General features: G+C 46.2%; 1 protein-coding gene across 1 annotated transcript in view; it reads right to left on the bottom strand.

Moving 5' to 3' along the window:
* The window catches only part of myo16 (myosin XVI), a 773985-nt gene that overhangs the window by 162308 nt on the left and 595953 nt on the right, over positions 1 to 15724 (bottom strand). The gene's annotated exons all lie outside the window — the stretch shown is intronic.

The raw sequence follows: 15724 nt of genomic DNA, 5'->3' as shown, positions 1-15724 counted from the left end.
CATATCCATTGATTCCCCTTGAGTCCAAAAATCTATCTATCTCAGTCTTGAACATATTCAATGATGGAGGATCCACAGCCCTCTGGTGTAGAGAATTCCAAAGATTCACAACCATCTCAGTCTTAAATGGCCGACCCCTTATCCTGAGATTATGCCCCCTAGTTCTAAACTCGCCAGCCAGGGTAAACAACCTCTCAGCATCTACCCAGTCAAGCCCCCTCAGAATCTTATATGTTTCAATGAGACCACCTCCCATTCTTTTAAACTCGAGAGAATATAGGCCCATTCTACTCAATCTCTCCTCATAGGACAACCCTTTCTTCCCAGGAATCAATCTAGTGCTGCAGCGCATCCTGTCGATTGTATATACTGCAGCCACAGAACACCTCTGGTGGAGGGGCTGGATTTTGAGTCCAGTGGCAGGCAAATTGCTCTGTCTTGAATGGTGTTGAGTGTTGCTGAAGTGAGGGCTACGTATTCCATCACATTCCTGACTTTAGCCTTGTAGATCGTGGAGAGGCTTTGAAAGGTTATAAGGTTAGCCACTTGTCACAGAGTATCCAGTCTCTGCACTGCTCTTATAGCCACAGTGTTGATATGGCTAATCCAGTTCATCTTCTGATCAATGGTGACTCCCCCAGGATGTTGATGGTGCGGGACTGGGTGATGGTGGTACCGTTGAAGGTCAAGGTGGGGGGTTGGCTAGGCTTCTTCTTGTTCGAGATGATCATAATATGGCATTTATCAGATCAGCCATGATCTTATTGAATGGCGGAGCAGGCTCGAGGGGCCAATTGGCCTACTCCCGCTCCTATTTCTTATGTTCTTATGTTCTTTATGTGGTGTGGAAGTTACCAGCCACTTGTCAGCCCAAGTCTAGATGTTATTCAAGTCCTGCTGCAGGCCGGCATGGGCTGCTTAATTTTTGGAAGAGCTGTGAATGAAACTGAACACTGTGGAACTGTCAGCAATTGTCCCCAGTCCTGCCCTTATGATGGAGGGAAAATCATTGATGAAGCAGCTGAAGATGGTTGGGCCGAGGACTCTTCACTGAGGAGCTCCTTGAGTGACGTCCTGGTGCTGTGATGACTGACCTCTGAAAACCATAACCATTTTCTGTTGCTTTAGTTAAGGCTCCAGCCACCAGAATAATTTTCCTTTAACCCCCTATTGATTTCAGATTTGCTAGGGCACCTCGGTGCCATTCTCGGTCGAATGCTGCTTTGTCGTCAAGGGGAGCTACTGTCATCTCTCTTCCGGCATCCTTATCTGGATCAAGAGTCTGATAAGGTCTGGACCAAGTGGAATCTGATTTGGGCATCAGTGAGCAGGTTATCGGAGAGTAGGCTTCGCTTGACGGCACTATTGATAACTCCATTCAACACGTTGCTGATGATTGGAAGGTGGCTGATAGGGCAGAAATTGGCTGGGTTAGGTTGATCCTGTTTTTTTGTGCATAAAATATACCTGGGCAATCTTCCACATTGTCAGGTAAATGCTGGAACAGCTTGGCTAGGACGGCAGCTAACAGTGGTGCACAGGTCTTCAGCACTACAGACAATATGTTGTTAGGTCCATAGCTGTGTCCAGTGCACATAGCCATTTCTAATGTCACGTGAGGTGAACCGAATTGGCTGGACACTCGGAAGTAGGATCATCCACTCAACACTTTTGGCTGAAGACACTTGCAAACGACTTTAGCCTTGTCTCTTGCACTCATGAACTGGGCTCCACTATGGTTGAGAATGATGCTATTCAGAGAGCCTCCGCTTCCTGCTAGTTACCTGGTTGACCGTCATCATTCTTGACTGATGTGGTGGGGCTACAGAGTTTTGTTCTGATCCATTGGTTGGGGGACCACTTAGCTCTGCCTACAGTGTGTTGCTATTGGGTGTTTAGCATTCAGTTAGCCCTGTATAGTGGCTTTACTCGGTTCTAAGGTATGTATTGTGCCGCTCCTGGCATGCCCTTTTACCGAGGAATATAGAAATTGCTAGATGAGAAAAGACCAAGCTATCCTTTTTTAAGTCCCACATAAGAGGTAAGTGTGCAAAATTAAAGCACTTGGTGGTAATATACTGGCATCGATTGAAAATTGGCTAACAGACAGGAAACAGAGAGTTGGAATAAATGGTTCTTTTTCGGGGTGGCAGGCAGTGACCAGTGGGGTACCGCAGGGACCAGTGCTTGGGCCCCAGCTATTCATAATATATATCAATGATTTGGATGAGGGAACCAAATGTAATATTTCCAAGTTTGCTGACAACACAAAACTAGGTGGGATCGTGAGTTGTCAGGAGGATGCAAAGAGGCTTCAAGGCGATTTAGACAAGTTGAGTGAGTGGGCAAATACATGGCAGATGCAGTATAACATGGATAAATGTGAAGCAATTCACTTCGGAAGGATAAACAGAAAGGCAGATTATTATTTAAATGGTGATAGATTGGGGAATGTTGATGTACAAAGAGACCTGGGTGTCCTTGTACACCAATCACTGAAAGCAAACATGCAGGTGCAGCAAGCAGTTAGGAAGGCAAATGGTATGTTGGCCTTCATTGCAAGAGGATTTGAGTACAGGAGTAAGGATGTCTCACTGCAGTTATACAGGGCCTTGGTGAGACCACACCTGGAATATTGTGTGCAGTTTTGGTCTCCTTACCTAAGAAAGGATATACTCGCCATAGAGGGAGTGCAGCAAAGGTTCACCAGACTGATCCCTGGGGTGGCAGGACTGTCATATGAGAAGAGATTGGGTCGACTTGGCCTGTATTTTTATTATTCGTTCATGGGATGTGGGCGTCGCTGGTAAGGCCAGCATTTATTGCCCATCCCTAATTGCCCTTGAGAAGGTGGTGGTGAGCCGCCTTCTTGAGCCATTGCAGTCCGTGTGGTGAAGGTTCTCCCACAGTGCTGTTAGGAAGGGAGTTCCAGGATTTTGACCCAGTGACGATGAAGGAACAGCGATATATTTCCATGTCGGGATGGTGTGTGACTTGGAGGGGAACGTGCAGGTAGTGTTGTTCCCGTGTGCCTGCTGCCCTTGTCCTTCTAGGTGGTAGATTTTGCGGGTTTGGGAGGTGCTGTCGAAGAAGCCTTGGCGAGTTGCTGCAGTGCATCCTGTGGATGGTACACACTGCAGCCACTGTGCGCCGGTGATGAAGGGTATGAATGTTTAGGGTGGCGGATGAGGTGCCAATCAAGCGGGCTGCTTTCTCCTGGATGTTGTCGAGCTTTTGGGGTGTTGTTGGAGATGCACTCATCCAGACAAGTGGAGAGTATTCCATCACACTCCTGACTTGTGCCTTGTAGATGGTGGAAAGGTTTTGGGGAGTCAGGAGGTGAGTAACTCGCCACAGAATACCCAGCCTCTGACCTGCTCTTGTAGCCATAGTATTTATATGGCTGGTCCAGTTAAGTTTCTGGTCAATGGTGACCCCCAGTATATTGATTGTGGGGGATTCGGCGATGGTAATGCTGTTGAATGTCAAGGGGCGGTGGTTAGACTTTCTCTTGTTGGAAATGGTCATTGCCTGGCACTTGTCTGGCACGAATATTACTTGCCACTTATCAGCCCAAGCCTGGATGTTGTCCAGGTCTTGCTGCATGCAGGCACGGATTACTTCATTATCTGAGGGGTTACGAATGGAACTGAACACTGTGCAATCATCAGCGAACATCCCCATTTCTGACCTTATGATGGAGGAGAGATCATTGATGAAGCAGCTGAAGATGGTTGGGCCTAGGACACTGCCCTCAGGAACTCCTGCAGCAATGTCCTGGGGCTGAGATGATTGGCCTCCAACAACCACTACCATCTTCCTTTGTGCTAGGTATGACTCCAGCCACTGAAGAGCTTTCCCCCTGATTCCCATTGACTTCAATTTTACCAGGGCTCCTTGGTGCCACACTCGGTCAAATGCTGCCTTGATGTCACGGGCAGTCACTCTCACCTCACCTCTGGAGTTCAGCTCTTTTGTCCATGTTTGGACCAAGGCTGTAATGAGGTCTGGAGCCGAGTGGGCCTGGCGGAACCCAAACTGACCATCAGTGAGCAGGTTATTGGTGAGTAAGTGCCGCTTGATAGCACTGTTGACGACACCTTCCATCACTTTGCTGATGATTGAGTTAGGCTGACGGGCAGTAATTGGCCGGATTGGATTTGTCCTGCTTTTTGTGAACAGGACATAGCTGGGCAATTTTCCACATTGTCGGGTGCATGCCAGTGTTGTAGCTGTACTGGAACTGTTTGGCTATAGACGAGGCTAGTTCTGAAGCACAAGTCGATTCACTCAGGTTTAGAAGAATGAGAGGGGATCTCATTGAAACATATAAAATTCTGACAGGGCTAGACAGACTGGATGCAGGAAGGATGTTTCCCCTGGCTGGGAGGTCCAGAACGAGGGGTCACAGTCTCAGGCTACGGGATAGGACATTTAGGACTGAGATGAGGAGAAATTTCTTCACTCAGAGGGTGGTGATCCTGTGGATTTCTCTACCACAGAAGGCTGTGGAGGCCAGTCACTGAATATATTTAAGAAGGAGCTGGATAGATTTCTAGACACAAAAGGCATCAAGGGGTATGGGGAGAGAGCGGGAATGTGGTATTGAGATCGAGGATCAGCCATGATCATATTGAATGGCAGAGCTGGCCCGAAGAGCCGAATGGCCTACTCCTGCTCCTATTTTCCACGTTTCTATGTTTCTGTACTGTGGTATCCAGAACTATACACAACATTCTAAGTGCGCTCGTACCAATAATTTATAAAGTGACAGGATTATCTCACTATTTCGGCTCAATATTGACCTTTTATTATATCCAAACACCTGATTTGCTTTACTCACTGCCACTGACCATTGTTGCGATAGCTTTAATTTATTGTTAATCAGGACTCCCAGATCACTTTCATTTTCCATACACTTATTTTCTTTCCATTATTCCCTGTATTATTCCCTTTCTGGATTATTTGTTTCTATGTGAAGCACTTTGCATTTCTCCACATTGAATTTCATCTGCTACCTCTCTGCCCAATTTCCAAGTATATTCAATTCCTTCTGTAGCTTATCCTGTTCAGCTTTGGAGTCTACTACCTTCATTAGCTTTGTTTCATCTGAAAATTTAGCCATTGGCTTGGAACCCCTAGCTCCAGATCATTTATAAAGATATTAAACAAAAGAGGTCCCAAAACAGACTCCCATGGGACCCCACTGGTAACATTCTCCAAGCTGATGGCAATCCCTGTACCACCACCCTCTGAGTTCTATCGGTCAACCAATTACATATCCATTGTAAAATATTTCCACTGATTCCTGCTTTCTTTATTTTTAGTACCAGCCTTTCCAGAAGAATTGTATCAAAGGCCTCATTGAAATCCAAGTATACCACATCCACTGCTTTGCCCCTACCAAGCTCCTTTGTCACACCCACAAAGAAAACCAGTAAGTTAGATTGGCAAGACCGCCCGTTCATGATCCCATATTGGCTACCTTTTATGATTTTTTTTCTATCCAGAGTTATTCTGACCAAAGAGTGAGGGATGTGCTGGACCATGACGTTACAGATTATGTTGCTATAAATTTCTTCTGCTGCAGGCAGCCCCAGCACCTCATCAATGTCCAGTTTTGGGCTGCTAGACCTGTCCTTAATCTGTCCCACCAAGATAGTAGTGCCAGACTATATGATAGAGCATGCCTGCATGGTGTCTTCACAAGGACTGTGTAGTGGTCACATCTACCAATGTTATTGTGGACAGACGTGTCTGTGACCGGTAGCTTGATGAGAATGAGATCAGGTAGGTTACTTTCTCTTATGGGTTCCCTCACCAAATGATGCTGGCCCTGACTCAAACAGTGGAAATGTTACTGAGCCACTCTGTCTGGTGAACAATGAAATCCTACACCTAGAGTTCATTCTGTTCCCTTGTTTCACTCACAGCTTCCTGTTGCAAGTGATTCAGGCAGCATGTAATATTTGTGCTGCTTGATCATTATAATCACACAGATGTGAAGCCAGTGCAACTGTGTTACTTACTGGCTGCACACCTGTCGGGAGGGCCTGATATCGGGCGTCTCTGATGCCACTTAAAGGGAGCAAGCACTTCTTAAAGGGGTGGTACATTCTGGTTGCTGACACCAGGGGAACAGTTCTGAGTGAAGATATTGTTGAAGCAACTAGTGAGAGGACACCAGGTTCTCTGATGCTACCTTGGAGGTCCTAGTACAGGCAGTGGTCAGAAAGAGGGACATCCTCTTCTCCCCAGGGGACAGGAAGCCCTCCAGCTCTCCAGACTTAGATGAAGGGACCAAGTGTAATGTACCAAGTTTGCTGATGATACAAAGCTAGGTGGGAAAGTAAGCTGTGAGGAGGACATAAAGAGTCTACAAAGGGATATGGACAGGTTAAGTGAGTGGGCAAGAAGGTGGCAGATGGAGTATAATGTAGGGAAGTGTAAGGTTATTCATTTTGGTGGGAAGAGTAAAAAAACAGAATATTTTTTAAATGGTGAGAAACTATTAAATTTTGGTGTTCAGGGAGATCTGGGTGTCCTCATACAAGAAAGTTAGCATGCAGGTAGAACAAGCAATTAGGAAGGCAAATGGAATGTTGGCCTTTATTGCAAGGAGGTTGGCATACAAGAGTAAGGAAGTCTTGCAACAATTGTACAGGGCTTTGGTGAGACCTCACCTGGAGTAATGTGTACAGTTTTGGTCTCAATATCTCAGGAAGGATATATTTGCCTTAGAGACAGTCCAACGAAGGTTCACTAGATTGATTCCTGGGATGAGAAGGTTGTCCTATGAGGAGAGATTGAGTAGAATGGGCCTATATTCTCTGGAGTTTAAAAGAATGAGAGGTGATCTCATTGAAACTTACAAGATTCTGAGGGGGCTTGACAGGGTAGATGCTGAGAGCTTGTTTCCCCTGGCTGGCGACTCTAGAACTAGGGGGCATAGTCTCAGGATAAGGGGTCGGCCATTTAAGACTTAGATGAGGAGGAATTTCTTCATTCAGAGGATTGTGAATCTTTGGAATTCTCTACCCCAAAGGACTGTAGATGCTGAGTCATTGAGTATATTCAAGGCTGAGACCAATAGATTTTTGGGATCTAGGGGAATCAAGGGACATGGGAATCAGGCGGGAAAGTAGAGTTGAGGTAGATGATCAGTCATGATCAAATTGAATGGCGGAGCAGGCTCTAGGGGCTGTATGGCCTACTCCTGCTCCTAATTCTTATGATCTTATCTACTCCACCATCAGTCAGAAGAAATTGCAAAGCATATGAATGCCAGGACATGGCTGCAATGCCAGAAGGAATTCATTGACCTAACTAGAGTTGTTAAGGTGAGAATACTGCTCTTTTACTCTCTGCTCACAGCTGCACCACTTATACCCTCATAATTGCAATAGACAGTAGTCACAAGATTCCCCTCCCCCACCACCCTTCACTCTCCTACAATTACTGCATCACACCTCACTACTCCTCCTTCTCCTCATACACACTCACCACTATTATAACCGTCACTTACCCACAACTCACGTCACACACTGACTACCAGCTTTCCCACCATTACATACACATTCTCCAAACACCTCACAAGACTCTCACTAACACAATCCCTTTGTTGTTGCAGGAGAAGGTTGCACACAACTCAAGGCAGCAGGCTGTCACTGGAGGATGAAGAGCTCACCTGTGCACCCTCTTCCCCCCTCATAAAAAGTGTGCTTGCCATCATGGGCAGGGGCAGGGTCAAGACCATGACAACACTGGAGGAGACAACGCACAGGGGTTCTTAATACCTAATTCGCTTTGTCCCATCTGACTTCTCTCACCCCACACCCTCTTTCAGCACCCACTTCTTTCTCTCTGCTCTCCCCTCACACCACAAACTAACTCTTGTCCCTCTCTTTCATTTAAGCTGCTGAGAATTTGAAAGCCTCTGTGCCAGTCGAGGAAGAGGAGGCGAGCCTTTAGGAAGATGCACCATCACTCAATCTGACTCCTGCAAGTACAACCTCAGATACTGGCACCATACTCACTTTAGAGGCTAAGTTAGAGGAGGTGTCTACACATGATGACTCACTGGACATGAGAGCGCAGAAGTTAGGGCAGGGGATAGGATGGCACAGGTGCCAGCTCTCCAGAGAGCAAGGTCGCATATTAGTTCTGCTGCAGAGGACTCAGATGCTAACTTCGAGGGCCCAGGCTACTGAAGAAGGCTCATGGGCATCTACCAGGTAATGCTAGCTGCACGGGACAGCCTGCTAGAGAGCTTGCGCACAATGTCGTTGAGCATGGAAGAGTCCAGCTCCAGCTTGTCTCAAGGCTTTGCGCAAAGCATTCTGTCTAACATGGACCAAGCGGTCAGCTCCATTAACAACACAGTGGCACCCACTATGATGGAGCTTCTGCTTGCAGCTCTGACAGCTTCCATGGAATCACAGACTGCTGCCATGGAAGCTCAGATGCGTGGTATGGCAGCTAACACCATCTTGTGTCTGGGGGCCAATGTCGTCAGGGGCCCCCAAAGAGTCACAGCAGTCCTGCACTCTGCTCTCAAGCAGAGCTGTAGGTGTGCTGAGGCGCCATTTCAGGAGAGTCGCCTTAGTTCCATGGGATAGGCATGTGCTGCCCTCTCTCAGGGTGATAGCATGCCTTCTCCCCTGCCAGCCACTCTGTAAGTGCCCTTGCTAGTGCCACACAGCGAACTGGGCCAAACTGCTCCAGTCCACGCTGAGATGCTGTAGTCTGCAGCCAGGCCCTTGAGGCCCAGAACTACTCGAGGTCATCCTCCATGTCCTTCTGAAGTGTCCTCAATAGAAGCTCAGCAGTATTCAACCTCCAAAGTTGTAGCCACTGAGGAAACAGTTTGTAGGAGCACTAGGATAGGGAAAGGAACACGCACAAAGACAAACATTAAGGGCTGCCACAGGGGTGACTCTCAATTGTTTCTGTAAACTATCCCATAGAGATGTAATCGAGTTGATTGATAAATGTTATTTTTGTTCTGGATTTGGTGTTGGTGTTATCTTTGTCAATTGAGGGTAAGATACATAAGTCTGGACTGAAGGCAGGCAATTGGATGGCAGTTGTAAGGAAAGTGGTAAGGATTGTGGGACTGTTGGTGTATTGGGATGGGAGGGCTGATTTAGGTGAAGTGGGCCTTCAATGAGCTGGTCTCTGAGAGCCCTGGCAGGTGATTGCTCCACAAAAAGGAGATCTATGTATGGAGGCAGAGGCATGGCTGAGGTATTAAATGAGTACTTTGCATCGGTCTTTACCAAGGAAGAAGATGCTGCCAAAGTCACAGTAAAAGAAGAGGTGGTTGAGATATTGAATGGGCTAAAAATTGATAAAGAGGAGGTACTAGAAAGGCTGGCTGTACTTAAAGTAGATAAGTCAACCGGTCTGGATGGGATGCATTCTAGGTTGCTGAGGGAAGTAAGGGTGGAAATTGCGGAGGTACTGGCCATAATCTTCCAATCATCCTTAGATACAACGTCCAATCATTCTTAGATACAACGGCGCTGCCAGATAACTGGAGAATTGCAAATGTTACACCCTTGTTCAAAAAAGGAGGTAAGGATAAACCCAGCAACTACAGGCCAGTCAGTTTAACCACGGTGGTGGGGAAACATTTAGAAACGATAATCCAGGACAAAATTAACAGTCACTTGGACAAGTGTAGATTAATTAAGGAAAGCCAGCATGGATTTGTTAAAGGCAAATTGTGTTTAACTAACTTGTTTGAGTTTTTTGATGCGGTAACAGAAAGGATTGATGAGGGCAATGCGGCTGATGTTGTGCATATGGACTTCTAAAAGGTGTTTGATAAAGAGCCACATAATAGGCTTATCATCAAAGTTGAAACCCATGGAATAAAAGGGGCAGAGGCAGCATGGAAAAGAAATCGGCTAAGGAACAGGAAACAGAGAGTAGGGCTGAACAATTGTTTTTCGGAATGGAGGAGGTGTACAGTGGTGTTCCCCAGAGGTCGGTACTAGGACCACTGCTTTTCTTGATAAATATTAATGACTTGGACTTGGGTGTACAGGGCACAATTTCAAAAATTGCAGATGACACAAAACTTGGAAGTGTAGTGAACAGTGAGGAGGATAGTGATAGACGTCAAGAGAACATAGACAGGCTGGTGACATGGGCGGATACGAGGCAGGTGAAATTTAACGTAAAGAAGTGCGAAGTGATACATTTTGATAGGGAGAACGAGGAGAGGCAATATAAACTAAAGAATACAATTCTAAAGGGGGTGCAGGAACAGAGAGACCTGGGGGTATATGTACACAAATCATTGAAGGTGGAAGGGCAGGTTGAGAAAGTGGTTAAAAAAACATACAGGATCATGGGCTTTATAAATAGAGGCATAGAGTGCAAAAGCAAAGAAATTATAATGAACCTTTATAAAACACTGGTTCAGCCACAACTGGAGTATTGTGTCAAATTCTGGACACCGCACTTTAGGAAGGATGTGAAGGCCTTAGCTCTCTAAGCAGAAGAGATTAACTAGAATGGTTCCAGGGATGAGGGACTTCAGTTACATGGATAGACTGGAGAAGCTGCGGTTAAGAACATAAGAACATAAGAAATAGGAGCAGGAGTAGGCCAATTGGCCCTTCGAGCCTGTTCCGCCATTTAATAAGATCATGGCTGATCTGATCCTAACCTCAAATCTAAATTCATGTCCAATTTCCTGCCCGCTCCCCTTAACCCCTAATTCCCTTCACTTCTAGGAAACTGTCGATTTCTGCTTTGAATTTATTCAATGATGTAGCTTCCACAGCTTCCTGGGGCAGCAAATTCCACAGACCTACTACCCTCTGAGTGAAGAAGTTTCCCCTCATCTCAGTTTTGAAGGAGCAGCCACTTATTCTAAGATTATTCCCCCTAGTTCTAGTTTCACCCAACCTTGGGAACATCCTCACCGCATCCACCCGATCAAGCCCCTTCACAATCTTATATGTTTCAATAAGATCGCCTCTCATTCTTCTGAACTCCAATGAGTAGAGTCCCAATCTACTCAACCTCTCCTCATATGTCCGCCCCCTCATCCCCGGGATTAACCGAGTGAACCTTCTTTGTACTGCCTCGAGAGCAAGTATGTCTTTTCTTAAGTATGGACACCAAAACTATATGCAGTATTCCAGGTGCGGTCTCACCAATACCTTATATAACTGCAGCAATACCTCCCTGTTTTTATATTCTATCCCCCTAGCGATAAACGCCAACATTCCGTTGGCCTTCTTGATCACCTGCTGCACCTGCATACTAACTTTTTGATTTTCTTGCACTAGGACCCCCAGATCCCTTTGTACTGCAGTACTTTCCAGTCTCTTGCCATCAAGAAAATAACTTGCTCTCTGGTTTTTCCTGCCAAAGTGTATAACCTCACATTTTCCAATATTGTATTTCATCTGCCAAATCTCCGTCCACTCACCCAGCCTGTCTCTATCCCCCTGCAGGTTTTTTATGTCCTCCTCACTCTCTACTTTCCCTCCCATCTTTGTATCATCTGCAAACTTCGATATGTTGCACTCGGTCCCCTCCTCCAAATCGTTAATATAGATCGTAAAGAGTTGGGGACCCAGCACCGACCCCTGCGGAACACCACTGGCTACTGGTTGCCAGTCCGAGAATGAACCATTTATCCCAACTCTCTGCTTCCTGTTAGATAACCAATCCTCCACCCATGCCAGAATATTACCCCCAATCCAGTGATTCTTTATCTTGAGCAATAATCTTTTATGTGGCACCTTGTCGAATGTTGTTCTCCTTAGAGCAGAGAAGGTTGCGAGGAGATTTGATAGAGGGATTCAAAATCATGAAGGGTCTAGTGTAGATAGAGAGAAACTGTTCCCATTGGCAGAAGGGTGAAGAACCAGAGGACATAGATTTAAGGTGATCGGCAAAAGAACCAAAGGCACCATGAGGAAAAACATTTTTATACAGCAAGTGGTTAGGATCTGCAATGCACTGCCTGAGGGGGTGGTGGAGGCAGATTCAATCCTGACTTTCAAAAGGAAATTGGATAAGTACTTGAACGGAAAAAATTTTCAGGGATACAGGGAAAAGGCATAGGAGTGGGACTAGTTGGATTGCTCTTGCGAAGAGTCGGCACGGACTCGATGAGCCGAATGGCTTCCTTCCGAGCTGTTACCATTCTATGATTCTATGAACAGACCACCCATGACTACAGTCAAACTATTTCTGAGGCAGCCAACAAAAGTACAACACCAGCAAAATCTTTCTCTGTTTACACACAGTGAACTATCCAGAGTGATAAAACACACCATAAAATGCCCAGAAGTCAACCAGCAGTCTGAAATGAGAAACCAGCAACTAACCTGTAGGTACTGCATGATCCCTTTAAATAGCGTTGGTTAGTGCCACGTTGTGTTGTGTGAGTTCATTACGTGACGAGTAAAGCCCAGAGGCATTTAAAAATGGAAAGCGCAGGATCCTAATTTGAATAAATTATTGCCCCGTTTAAATGTTCCTAATATGCGCTTCTGACACCAGGGCAACAACCTACACCAATATGGCGGGCAGCACACTTGCAGCCGGAAATGCGCTCCTGCACGCCATATTGGGATCTTAATAAGCCGGTTGGTGCCTGGCTGAATTTCAAGGTATTTTAATTGAATTTCTTAATGTAGGAATATTGGGGTAGAAATCTATTAAAACTTAATTTTCCTAAATATAATCCAATCCCACTTACATACTATCAATATCTAGACACATTTCTGACAAGGTCCTGAGCTTCAAATGGATTCTAAGTAGAAATTTTGTCAGCCACAGAATGACACGTAAACTAAAGCCAATTCTGTTATCGACAGATTTGATTGGAAGAAGTATTTATGGGCATCCAGTTGCGCTACACATAAAAGGATTCGACAGTATAACATATTCCTGAAGGAGAATACTGATTGGAAGAGTGACCCCCAGGCTTCTTCAGCTATTTTCTAGAACTTTGAAGATACATTGGGGTGATAATGTGGTCTGTGTATCCCAAGGCACTATTGTGCATTGGCTGTCTTGCATTATCAGGTGCTGAATCCTGCTCAGTGTCCCAAAGTGCTGGTGTTAAATGCTGTCAGGGCATAAAGCCTGTCCACGCACTATGTGCAAAACTCATTAAGGCCCCTATTGCTATGAAAATTAGGTGTCAGCTCCCTATTGCAGATGGACTGCAATTTTTTTACATATATTAATGACTTGGACTTGGTTATACAGGGCATAATTTCAAAATTTGCAGATGACACAAAACTTGGAAGTGTAATAAACAGTGAGGAGGATACTAAACAGACTTCAAGAGGACATAGATAGGCTAGAGGAATGGGCAGGCACATGGCAGATGAAATTTAACGCAGAGAAGTGCAAAGTGATACATTTTGGCAGGAAGAACAAGGAGCGGCAATATAAACTAAATGATACAATTTTAAAGGGGATGCAGGAACAGAGAGACCTGGGGGATATGTGCACAAATCTTTGAAGTTGGCAGGACAGGTTGAGAAAGTAGTTAAAAAAGCATACAGGATCCTGTTTTTTATAAATAGAGACATTGGCCTAAATTTTAACACGGAGCCGGAAAGACAGCAGGGTGGGGTGGGAAGGGGTGGTGGAATTCCTGACCGGAAACCCAGAAGAATGGACGGGAGAAGAGGAAAGAAAAGGATGCGAGAAGCTAAGTTTTAGATTGGGGGGAGTCAGGGGTCATCAGCGGGGGGTCAGAGTCATCAGGAGGAGTCGGGACCGGGGGTTCGGGGTTATGGGGTCAACGGGGGGTCGGGGTCGGGAGTGAACGGGGTGATCAGAGTCGGAGTCATTGGGCGGTTGGAGTCAGGGTTCATGGGGGTCAGGGTCATGGAGGGTCAGGGGTCATGGGGGGCGGGGTCATGGAGGATCAGGGTTTGGAGGCTGGGGTCAGGAGTCAGCAGGGGTCACCGGGGTCGGGAGCCATAGGGGTCATCAGGGGGTCGGGGGTCATGGGTGGCCGGGGTGGAGGATCATGGGGATTGGGAGTCAATGGGGGGGTTGGAGTCGGGAGTCATCGGGGGGGGGGTCGGGTTATCGGGGTCGGGGTAAGGAGTCATCGGGGTGCTTGGTCGGGGCTCATCGGGGGTTGGGAGTCATCATGGGTCATCGGCGGGGGGTCTGGAGTCATCAAGAGCGCGGTCCAGATTCATCGGGGGTCAGGAGTCATCAGGGAGATCGGGGCCGGGGGTTAAGAGATCATGGTCAGGGGGGGCGGCGGGAGATCACTGCAGGTAGGCTTGTATGGCCTGTGGGATGCATTCCTGCTCCTCCGAGCCCACAAGCAATGCAATAAAGGCACTTACCTGCTGTTTCATGCCTTCTTGTCTTCTCTCATGTGGTGTGAAGTAGAAGGCCCAGGGTTTAAAAGTAAAAAAGGTGCAAAAATGGAAGCCTGCAAGCTGCTTGAAAGCTTTCACTGACCGACCCACCTCCTAAGAGTGGGTTGTTCGCCCGCCCCTCGTTCCGCCTCCATTAAAACTGGAAGTGGGTGGGTTGGAAGTGGATTGGGGTTGGGTTTCAGATTTTTAAAATTTTTACTGTTCCCCCCCCACCCCCAACCCACCAGTTCTTCCGGGTTAAAATTTAGGCCGTATAGTCTAGGAAGTTATGTTGAATCTTTATAAAACACTAGTTCGAACACAACTGGAGTATTGTGTCCAATTCTGGGCACCACACTTTAAGAAGGATGTGAAAGCCTTAGAGAGAGTGCAGAAAAGATTTAATAGAATGGTTCCAGGGATGAGGGACTTCAGTTACGTGGATAGACTGGAGAAGCTGAGGTTGTTCTCCTTAGAGCAGAGAAGATTAAGAGGAGATTTGATAGAAAGGTTTAGATAAAGTAAATAAAGAGAAATTGTTCCCATTGGCGGAAGGGTTGGGAACTAGATGATATAGATTTAAGGCGATTGGCAAAAGAACCAAAGGCGACATGAGGAAAAACTTTTTTAGGCAGCGAGTAGTTATGATCTGAAATGCGCTGCCTGAGGGGGTGGTGGAGGCAGATTCAGCTGTGGCTTTCAAAAAGGAATTGGATAAAGACTTGAAGGAAAAAAAATTGCAGGGCTACAGGGAAGAGCGGGGGAATGGGGCTGGCTGGATTGCTCTTACAAAGAGCCAGCATGTGCTCGATGGGCCGAACGGCCTCCTTCTGTGCTGTAACCATTCTATGATTCTATGACTACCTGAGCCGTGCTTCAAACTCTCAGTACTCACTTGAAATGGGCACTTACAGGGAGGCTTATATATAAATAGGTCTGATTACTGATCCTCACTGTAGGAGCACCTGAAGCCTGACCTCCAATTCCTGGCCTATGAATGCAAGAGAAGAAAAAATAAATATTTGAGAAAACTGAAAGCAGAAAAGGAAGAACTTGCATTTATAATAGTGCCTTCCTTGACCTCAAGTTGTCCCAAAGCGTTTCACAGCTAATGAATTACTCTTGAAGTGTAGTCACTGTTGTACTGTAGACAAGCATGGTAAGCAACTTGTGCACAGCAAGGTCCCATAACCAGCAAACAGATGAGAAACCAGTTAATCTGTTTTGGTGATGTTGGTTGAGGGAGGAATGTTGGCTAGGACACTGGACGCGTTCTGCTCCTCTTTGAATAATACCATGGGATCTTTTCCCAACTGAACAGAAAGATAGAGCCTCAGGTTAAAGTCTCATTCGAACAA

The sequence above is a fragment of the Heptranchias perlo genome, chromosome 6 (assembly GCF_035084215.1).
Source record: "Heptranchias perlo isolate sHepPer1 chromosome 6, sHepPer1.hap1, whole genome shotgun sequence".
Lineage (NCBI taxonomy): Eukaryota > Metazoa > Chordata > Chondrichthyes > Hexanchiformes > Hexanchidae > Heptranchias > Heptranchias perlo.
Note: the sequence above shows the minus strand (reverse complement) of the source record. Positions and strands in the feature narration are given on the sequence as shown.